We start from the raw sequence: 8685 nt of genomic DNA, 5'->3' as shown, positions 1-8685 counted from the left end.
TCAAAGTAGTCACCAAATCCTTGACCCTTTCCCCCTAAAATTAGCAGAATTCTACACTTTACATACGTCATTTTACATCCAGTGCTTTGAGGTCTCGACCTGAGACGCTTTTTAAACAGTATTGAAGGAAATTCCATCCGTGCTAGACTCTTTTTTGGCTGTGTTTAATTCATGATTTGGTCCAAGTAATCCATGTAATAGTAAAAAAGAAAATAAAAGTAAAGTTTGCAAATAAAAGAAATGATATTTTATTAAAGTAATTAAAACGTACACCTTCGTATTAAAGGATTTTTAAAATTCATGAGAAACTTTTTTTTGCAAAATACTAAATTGCAATAAACCACCAAAGCCCTTAAAAAGCGTTAAGTGGTTTGGTTAAAATAATTCTCTAGTTAAAGACTGTTTGCTGCCTCAGGGAGCCATTTTTAAATAACGCCTGTTAACAGATTGTACGTGAAACGATGAGGGCAGCTTTTGGATTTGGACCAAATGCATTATGGGTAAGATTTATTGCTGAGCAAGTGCTGCCCCTGCACTTTACTGTTTTTAACCCAAATAATATTCAGCTCAGCATGATTAATGAAACAATAGCAATCTGTTTAAACTCACCGAACATCTTTGAATATGCTTAATTCTCCTTCACAGACTTTCCAAACTATCTTTAATATTGATATTTATAATTGAAGCAAAGCCAATTTGTGTATGTTTTATATTTGGGAAGCTTTCAAACAAATCTTTATCATAGGAAACACACAAAGTGGCCGGTGAGAGGAGAGCAGGCTGGAGAATGAAGATAAGGCCAATTGATTGTTCAGAAAGACAGCATTTACTTAACAATGTAAGTTTTATATGAAGAAGGTGTGCTCAGTTAATGATGTATTTAAATCACGTTGTCAGGTCAATGCAGCTCACGTATGCTACTGTGTGAACATATTTAAAGGGTTAGTATACCCAAGAAATCCATCGTGGGGTCAGTTCTGGCAGTCCATCTTGCATCAGCCGATCACATCAGGTGCAGCTATGTTAACCAATAGTCATACAACACACACTAGACTGCGTCCTGGTTAAGTTGCCTTTCTTTGCTCCTTATCAGCTGCTTAATCGTCCCACCTCCATCCCCATCTCCTCCATATCTGCCTGTATTCTTCGGGTCATTTTAATCTAATCCTGTTACGCAACATGAACTGTTCTGTTTCGGGGGGGGGGTATGTATTGCGGCATAGAGTTTGCCCAGGACAGTTTAATTCCCCCAATATGAAATATTGCTATTGTTTAAACATTTGACCACAGTGGTCCTGACAGAAATGAAAATGCTGTCATGAATTACGTTCCAAACCTGCAGACATTTCTTAGTTTGGTTAAACACAAAGAAAGATATTCAGAAGAATGTTGACAACTGAGATTTCTGGGGCACCATTGACTACCATAGTAGAAAGAATAATATATTTTTTTGTTCCGTGGAACACACAAGGAAATATTTTGAAGAATTTAGGAAAAAAAACTTTTGATGACCATTTTTGTGGTCTGGTGCCCCAGAAATCTGAGTTGCATACATTCTGATCTTTCACTTGAAGTAATGCTGGGTTATTTCAACCCAACTTTGGGTCAAAATGGACAAACACAACCGTTGGGTTATAAATGAACCTATGCTAGGTTGTTTCAACCCAAAACGAGCTGCTGCCATTCTCTAAGTATCCTGACGTCACATTGATTGAACTCGCCCTCATTGTGTTGTCTTATGTCTTACCGTATGTACTCTCACTTATACAAAACAATGTGTTTGGTTTTTAAAGATGAGACAGTTTGACCATTCCGGCTCGCACAGCCCTGCACTTTCTGCTGGAAAGGGGGCGGAGACCAGCAGCTCATTTGCATATAAAGAGACACACACCAAAACAGCCTGTTTCTCGTCACAGGCAAAAATGGACATGTACGGCATAGTATAACAAAAGATCTGTGGTATACTTTGAGCTGAAACTTCCCAGGCACATTCTAAATTTTTAAGATTTATATCACATTTTGAAAAAGGGCTAGTTAGGGTGCCTTTAATGTGATTAAATGTCCATATTTAGCCCTATTGTAGCCTTTAGTTCAGGGCTGGTACTGTAACACAAAGGTTGTAGTTTCAAAGCTCATGAGACGTGATTTATGAGCTTTTACTGCTGTAACAAAATACCTTTGATTGCTTCAGCATTAGAAAAAGCATTTACTGTAATGCATAAAAGTATACTGTCAATGCCACGGAAATCTATAAAAATGAGAAAGACACCCTAAATCCCAAATGATTTATGGGTTTAAAACCTTTGTTCATATAGCAACAGATTCATTGATAGTTACGCACTGATTCACTATCAGTATTTGCATGTACGAATGTAGGTGTGAGCGTAGAGTTTGGATTTGGACAAATGCGAGGCTATGTCACATTTTCTTCCATCGTGAGACATTCATTTTTGGTCGTTCACAAACTGTCTTCTCGACAAATCCATCGCTGAAGCCTGAACAGTTAATCTCACAAAGCTGCAAACGGAGTTGGAAATGTTGCGTTTATAACACGTCCTCCAGCCTCCTCTAGCATTATCAGCAAGGCCTCATATTAAAAGCCCAAATTAGCAACACATGACTGACCTTCCCATGAGCAAGCTCTGAAGTGTTATGCCAGTGGGCTATTTCGGTCTTCGTGTGGCATAAGGATATTGTGGCCCTGATGAGTGTATAACTTTACAAAGGCAACATGGCAGGGTATTTTTGTGTGTGTGTGTGGGCAGTACTGCCAAGATAGTGGTGCCAAGAGAATTGTCTGGCCCTGCGGTTCTTCTGTTTAAAGGCATAAGGAAATAACTGATGATTTTACTACATTTGAAAATGAAGATTCAGAATGGTTAACCCTCTCTTAAAGGGTCATATCGTGGGGAATCAAGTTTTCCTATCTTTTCACATAAAAGAGTTTATTGTACTATAAAATTGCACTGTAACTTTCAAAACTTAAAACTTCTCAGTCGGAAAAAGACCAAGCTGTAAGCTGTAAGAAAGCTTAGTTTTTAGTCGGCTCTTACTTGGATGAACCTGTCACAACGTAATGCTGGCTTTGCAAAGAGGCTGCCAAAGACGGGGCGGTTAAAGACTGCATTTGAACCACCAGCAATCTCGCAGCTAAAGTGCAGCAAATTGCTGTATCGCTTGACGTTGACATAGTAGCCTTAGACACACAGCAGCAATAGTCTATTAATTTGTTGGCATGCCAAAAGGCAAAACATTAACGTTTGGGCACATGAATATAAAGAAAATATAATATAAGATTATATCACATCAAATGCATTTACAGTAGTAATAGATATTTATGTATTAAACTCAAATATATTGTATCCTTCAAGCTATTTTACATCTAAAAGCATCATCATTTATTCATTGTCCATTTGTATTTGACAACCGTGTAAAATTGGCAAAGAAATGAGAGCTCCCCAACTCTTTCTCGGGCTACTTGTAGTATTTCTTGAAATGTTACTTCACACATGACAAAAACACACAATGAAATGTCACCGTGTCTGTTTCATGAGGTTAGTGGACCCGTGACATTTAAATTAGTGAGAGACGGCCTTGTTCTGCTGTCTGGCTACACCACCTCAAAGTGGAGCTCAATTGGTACTTGGTAAAAATCGGAGCGCTTAGTGGTGCCCTCTGTAATATATGACAATTGATAGTCCAAGATAAATGCTAATATTGCTTGTTCCGATTGACAATCGACTTGAGCAAAAAAGCTAGAATTGTGCTCTCCAAAGGAAATAGTAGTGCTCGCAACAAGGTAGCAAAACAATAGTGTTAAAGGATCACGTAAGCTTAGGTTTTAGAAAGAAGAGACCAATCACAATTCAGTCAGTGCACAAATAAGCAAAATGGACCAATCATAATTCAACGTCCAACTATTGAGATGACATCATCAGTCTTGGTTACACTTTGAATAGTGCATATTTTATCAAATGGGTTGATGATCTTTTGAACTTCAATCTTATCTATAAAAACGATTTCAAGATGTGGCTAATTTTGGCTAGTTCGTAAGAATTCGTATGATATTATTTGTACATTTTAGTAAGGTAAGGGGCGGAGTTATGGGTGAGGGTTCAGTATTGATTTTTTCCAAGCAATGGTACGTTTTTGTTCGATTTACAACGTACGTATTCATATGAATAAGCCGCCTCGTAAAATAGTTACAAATGCTTGTGAGATCATTTTGGATATTCACCCAAAAACTATGACACGAGTTGTACCTGATTAATGTTTTAAATCAATTAAACATATTTGTTTAATATTTAGGATTTATGGTCTAGAACAAAGCCTTACCAAAATCCTTGAGGTACATCAATGCATTGCTGCATTATATTACATTACTCATCTCACATATCCAAATACCTTCTCGCTAAGCGAAAGCAACACAACACATTTCATTACATTTTCAAAACATGCGCTTTGTAGGCAATTTAAAATGAAACAAAAGCTCCTGGTACGCCCTTTTGGCTCCAAATATAACATTTACCATTATGTATTTAACTCTTCTGAACCACAGAATGTGGCAGGTGCCCCCATGACAGCAGTAACACAGTATTACAAGCTTTATCCAAGTAGCGTAAATGTCTTTGTTCCTGAGCAGCAGAGCATCAAGGGTATTAATGAGAGCGGAGATATTGAAGGCATAATGCATTAAGAGTATTTAAAATTTCATATGCCTCAGGCAGGTAAGTCTGAAGGAAGTCTACTTTTAATACATTACCATTAAAAATTAAACAAGATCGACTTGGGCGGTTTCTGCTTTTTATTTAAGTTATGGAAAATGGTCTCCGAATGAAAGGAGTGGCTACCGTACCGTCCTTTGAGCCGTAATTAACCAATCACGAATGCGATAAACGTTTGTGAAATGGGATTGTTAATTCCTTCAAATTCAATTATACAATAGAAAAAACAGTTCAGTGAAAATGAAGCTCCATAAAAGTAAGCGATCTTAGTGCAATGGCAGTGGTGGTAATCTTCTAACTGTAACTCATACAACTGCACATCAATTATTCATAGAGATGACAAGGGCAAGTTTTCTAATAGCAGATACTAAATAATAAATAAAAGCTATTCTGTGACTTTATTTCTCGGAAGCAAGTCAGCCAGAATCAAAGACACAGCGTGTTTTCCTAGTGCACAGAAAGGGTGGAAGTGACATGTCTAGCCATAGTAAAGTACGCTATTGATCATGTTATAATGTGGGTAAAACACCGAGTAAAATGTGTTATGAGAAAGTTTTGCAAAAATAATCCGAGTTTAATTAGATGCGCAGCCACAGGCACCAACAAGAAAGAGTATGTGGGAAGGGTTTTCTCCTTCATGTTGAAAGTTTATGAAGTAAGTCCCGAGTAAAGTCCTTTAAGAATGCTATAGTCCTCCTGGTTAGGAGTGATGTCTGTGCTATTCTAAATAAACAAGCTGGGAAAATATAAGGTGCTTCATACTAAATCAACGGCCAACGTAGGCTGCAAATAATTTCCTCTCTGTTAACATCTCATGAAAAACATTACAGTTGTATTAATGTGCCGTCACCTGTGAAATGTGTGCATTTCCTCATCGACTGTTTCATAACAATCTTAATTAAACAAACAAATGAAGGACGGTATTTTTGTGATATATGGAGAAATATGAAATAGTTGTTTATGAAAACTAGGAGAGTGAGTGGGCTCAAAGCTTCTGTCCCAAAGGGCTTTACTGCATCAATACAGCAGTAGGTGTCAGGCAGTCGAGGAACATTCAGATGCACACTTTTTGAAACATTATTTAGTCGCTACGAGTCATGGGACATGCTGCTTTTTCACAATCCATCTTCACTGTCCTGATCAAATTAACACACTGTGGTGTAAACGGTCATCATCATTTCTTTTTTATTTACACCACCACTTCCACCATTTGCAAGTTTAGGGGCACTTACTCGGTTTAATATATACAGCCACAGAAAAAATTAAGAGACAATTCAAATTTTTTATTTAATCGTCATTTATAGAGGTGGCCATTCCAGTCCAGTCCAGTGTCTGTTGAATTTCAACAACATCAAACCGCAGGAGTGAAAAAGTCATCCAAAAGCAATGTGAAAGACCGACAGCATGACAAGACACATAAAACGGTTCTCACAAAAAAATACTTTTTAACTTTTCCTAAAAATATTACTGTTGTATTGCTTAAAAGTTAATACGAACTGGTTTCTGTAAAATACAGAGCATATTTTCTGTTATTTTGACCTGCTTCTCCAGTTTTCATTTTCTGCAATAGAAACAATATTTTTTATATTGTTCGTAGTTCACAGAATGAAACAAAAATGTTCATTTTATCTTTACACCTACATTCTGAAAAACTGAAAATGTTCTTTGAAATCGTCTTTTAAGTTTGATCACTTTAAATATTTTTCATAAGATTTATAAGAATTTATAAGAATGATGGTAAAAATGATCAAATTTCAACGCAAATTGAACTATAGAATATTGGTAATAGAATATCAATTATGACTAAAGTTTAGTTGGATTGTTTTAAATTATATAGTTTTATTATTTAGCTCTTATTTTATATTTATAAATAAAAAGGGTAATCGTTTAAAATTTTCTATAAATAACCAGTTTCAAACATTTAAGCATTTGCCTTCAAAAGATTTACAAGGATAAAAGAAACTCACTCAAGTGACTACAATTTTGAAAAAAATACTGCATGTTCCCCTCTCAGGCCTACTTATAATAACTATGAAACATTTGCCTCAAAAACATTGTAAAAATATAGAGATATTAAGAACAAGACACATATCGGGTATGTACTTCGCATTGTTAGCATACTTCGCAAGAGCTGCACGTGTTCACTACATTATCAAAATATGCTATAAACATAAACATACTGTTTACAACTGTAACCTAACCACAATAACTAACTAGTAAGAATAACTAAATAGCCAATAACATAACAGTTAACATTCAACATCATGCTTGTAAAAAGTCAAAAAGGTTTGTTAACGGACAAAGCAGCAATGTTCGGGTCTACATAAAAATACTGCCATCGGTGCTATTTGTATCCTCTAGCCTTACCTTCATTTCCTCTAATTATGTCTTTTTAATTGTGTGGAGGCGGGAGAATTTCCCTGCAGTCTCGGCTCGGCCTCAGTGGGTGGGAGTATGGCAGGAGACACAGACGCAACCCGCGGAACTTGAAGGAGACAAACAGGGCGTTCAGAGAGCGCGAAAGTGGAGAGACGTCTCTGTGTGAAACCAGAACATTCACAGTGCACTTGCAGAACAATTACAGTTCTTTCCTGTGGCTCAGTGATAAGAGCATTGTGTTAGCAACGCACAGTTGTGGGTTCAATCCCAAGGGATTGCAGATACCTATGTATAGGATAATGCAATGTAAGTCGCTTTGGATAACAGCATCTGCCAAATGCCTAAATGTAATTGAAATGTTTGGCAAAGGCTCTGCTTTGTAAAACCTTTCCCTCATTATATCTCTACATATGCACCAATAAAAACCTTTTCTTTTCATATTAAGGACAATTTTAGTTCCCCATGGCAGATGTTTCGCTCCTATACATTCTACAAAAGTTCTCTCTGCAAAGATTGTATGCACAACAAGAGCTGCTGTAAATAGTCTTCAGATGACTCAAGGCCATTTAATGTTCTCTGAACACTGGACGAGGAAAATCATATCGGGTCCTGTGTTCTGCAGTCTCCTATAATCAACTTGAAAACCTGTCTGCATCCTAATTTGCTCTGTATTTCCAAGTGAAAAGAGATTCAAAGAGAATATCCATTGTGAAGAGTTGCTGTTACATACTACAATGGAGTCATTTTGGATGTCATCCTTTGTTATAATGACATCCGTGGGAAAAGAAAGCAGGTTCAGAAAAAGGACAAGTTACACTTTGATGAAAGATTACAAGGACAACGTTTATTCTTTAGAAAATTTGGCATGGATTTAGAAAATATATGGGGCAAATTTCGGCAGACTTTAAACAAATCCTCCGGGCTCTAATGTCTTGAAAAATAATCAATTCCTTTTGTTTATGTTAGTTTAAAGCCATATCGATGGGAAAAGTTGTTTGTCTGCCTTCTGAAGAAGCGGCATTGTTAACTTTGAAAACCCTGGTTTACATCCTTATGAAAAGCCGATCACTAGAGCCTGAAGTATTGGACTCTGAAGATGCCTCATTCTTTTTCTTATCTCACCTGTGCTGGACATATTTCTGAGTAAATGGATAGAAATATAAGAAAGCGTCTGAAGGTGTTTGTTTCTGGCTCAATGGGTAGAACAATGGTGTCTGAAAAACCAAGGGTTTGGCTCACCAGGGAACGCATTTATAAAAGGTATTCTTTGATTTTATTGCTTTGGATAAAATAGCCTGCCAAATGTATAAAAGTAATGTGTGCATCCTAAACCCACTGTAGACACATTGGTATTTACTTTCAATGTCGTTAAAGTTGATATACATCACATATCTTATATATTGAAAACTAGTATAAATGGAGTTTACACTGTGCAATACATCACAACACAACTGTCAACAATTTATTACAAGCCATTAGCTGATTTCAAGCATTTAGGACGGACGGAAAGGTCAACCGAAAAGCAAATGCAACTGGTATTAGCATACTGTTAAGTGCCAACATAACCAGGCAAGATTATTTT

This window comes from Barbatula barbatula, assembly GCF_947034865.1.
Source record: "Barbatula barbatula genome assembly, chromosome: 6".
NCBI lineage: Eukaryota > Metazoa > Chordata > Actinopteri > Cypriniformes > Nemacheilidae > Barbatula > Barbatula barbatula.
The sequence above is the reverse complement of the archived record's forward strand: the minus strand, read 5'-3'. Positions refer to the sequence as shown.